The sequence below is a fragment of the Triticum dicoccoides genome, chromosome 6A (genome assembly GCF_002162155.2).
Source record: "Triticum dicoccoides isolate Atlit2015 ecotype Zavitan chromosome 6A, WEW_v2.0, whole genome shotgun sequence".
Classification (NCBI taxonomy): Eukaryota; Viridiplantae; Streptophyta; class Magnoliopsida; order Poales; family Poaceae; genus Triticum; species Triticum dicoccoides.
The window spans coordinates 552298941-552301862 of NC_041390.1; positions in this window are offsets into that span (position 1 = coordinate 552298941).

Sequence of the window (2922 nt, forward strand, 5' to 3'; positions counted from 1 at the left end):
TATATAAAACTTAGGCTTCAAGTGCGTACTTGTTAGTTAAACCTATGGTTAAAATGTGGCACTAAATACGACTAGTAAGTAGTACAGTAGAAGTACTAGTATACGTCGGTGAAATTATTCATCATGTCCACACATTGAATTGACGTGACAACACGCTGCGCCTGAGGTGACACAAGAATCACGGCGGCATGTTTGGGTATTCTGGACTTCAGATTTGGAGTACCACTTATCTATCGAAATCTTTCATCATTCACTTAAAACAGTTGATTGATCATACATTGAGTACCATATAACTGGAATTAACCCATGCAAGTCGAAGAAGGATTGGCCGGTGCTGCCGGCTGGCATCAAGTTCGATCCCATAGATCAGGAGCTGATCGAGCACATTGAGGCCAAAGTGAGTGCTGACAGCGCGAGATCTCACCCTCTCACCGATTTGTTCATACCAACCATCGACAGCGAGCACGTCATATGCTACACCCATCCTGAGAAACTTCCAGGTAAGACACCGATCATCCGTCTACTTGCACAAACATATTCCTTTGTTTATAGCTCTATTTTTCTTTTTAGACGCAGACCTGGTGAAGCAATTACAATTTGACATTTAATAAAAAGTGAAACAAGTGACTGCAACATGCCAAAGATGTTATGGAAATGCCAACTACATACACTAAAACCTATATTCGACAATATTGCAGGTATCACACTGAGTGGCCTAAGCAAGCATTTCTTCCAGCGCAATTCCAGGGAGTTCAAAAGGGGCATGTGGACGCGTCGCAAGATACAGTCGGACTGCGGCATGCATGTGATGTGGCACAACACCGGCAATACCTTGCCGGTGATGGTCAACGGCCGGCAGATGGGCAGCAAAAAGGTTCTGGTGCTGCACACCAACAAGAACTTCGACCAACAGACGACCAACTGGGTGATGCACCAGTACCACCTCGGGGGCCTGGAGCAAGAGAAGAAGCGGGAGCTGGTCCTCTGCAAGATTTTCTACCAGACGAACACTAGGGCCACGAGTAAAAAGATTATTAGTTTGGTATTGGTACTTGTACTACCTTGTCGTCCGCAAGTTGGTATTGTTGTTAACAATCTTTTGGTATGAACTTGGCATTTGCTTCCAACCATCATGCCGAGGGTCGATGTAGATATAAAGCTGAATCATTTGTTTCGAAACGAATTTTCAGGCACCTGATTTTTATTTGATGGGTAGCATAAGCACCTGTCGTTCAAATTCCCAGTTCTCGAAATTTTTAGAAACAAGTGCATGCTCTTATTATCATGATGAAAAAATAGTATCCCTGCTGCATCCCAGTTATCAGTCTGTACTTGCAAAATTCTCTCGTTTATTGAGCATGTATATTGTTTTTTCAGGTCTGGGCTGTAGACTGCCCAGGCTTAGTTTTGCTTTTAACAGGCCCAGGCCATGACGACAACGGGGCACAAAGATCCAGTAGGTATCTACTAGCCTCTGGCCCGCCAGCGTTAGTTATATTTTGTCTTACAACATCCGCAGGCACTTTTTTACTGAATCAAACACACAGCCTAGTTCTATTTTCCTCTTGAAATGCATGTCCTACATCCGTTTTCTAATCTCTACCTATAGTTTTAATAGTTCATATACACGTATCATTATATTGAAAATACATAAAATTCCCTTTTCATATTTACATCCTTATTTTTGTTGTTGTTTTCCCTCCCAGCGTTGATTTTTTTTACCACTGGTTTTCCCTTAAACCAAGTCAATTGTCCCACGTCTTATTTGCTTACAAAAACAAAATGATTTTTCGGCAAATCAATAAGTTCTTAAAAGAATGTTTATCATTTCGGGATTACAAAAGTTCAGACTCCACCAAAATATGCAAAATAAGGTTGAACTTTTTGACCGTGATCCTGGGCAGAAAATGAGCTGTAATAAATTACTTAAGAATTAGCAAATGGGCTGCAAATTATTAAAAAATAGCAAATGGGCTCTATGTTGTCTGCCACAGATTTGGAGGCTGACTTGTGGGCCTACTAAGTTCATGCGTACACAAGGTTTATCAAAAAATAAACTTAGCCAACAATCGATACTACCAGCGTCAAACCGTTAGATGTCAATCTAACGGCAATCGTGCTTCTTTAGTCTCTGATCTTCCTGCCCCAGCCGCCCAAACCAGCATCGCGGAACCGCCTGCTCCCGGCTCCCATGGCCGGCTGTGCTGCCGGGCAGGACTCACGGCCCCATCATATACTCACATCCCTGGCCTGTCTATCCCTCTACTCACCCACATCTCCTATTATTTTCTGGCGATGGCAGCCGAACCAGTCAACCCTCGTACTCTCCACCGCGTGGGCAGCCACTATCGTGTCATCCCCGGCTCCGTGTCATTCCCTTCATAGGCCTCGCCGTCATCCACAGCCTTGGTGCTCTCGGTGCGGTGTGGTCAACGTGGTCAATGAACGACATCCATCGGAAGTGGACTGTACGTGGAGAGGCTGACAGCTAGGTCCACGGCAGCACACAAGGAAATGCCTCCTTATTACGTGCAAGATAATGATTCCTCCACCTGACATCTGGGATCCGCTGGAAGGGCCTCTGTATTTCGGGAAAAAACGTTCCCTCCACTGACAGGTCGGACCCACCAACGTATCTATAATTTTCGATTGCTCCATGCTATATTATCTACTGTTTTGGACATTATTGGGCTTTATTATGCACTTTTATATTATTTTTGGGACTAACCTATTAACCGGAGGCCCAGCCCAGAATTGCTGTTTTTTTGCCTATTTTAGGGTTTTGAAGAAAAGGAATATCAAAAGGAGTCCAAACGGAATGAAACCTTCGGGAACGTGATTTTCTCACCGAACATGATCCAGGAGACTTGGACCCTACATCAAGAAAATAAAGGAGGAGGCCACGAGGTAGGGGGCGTGCCT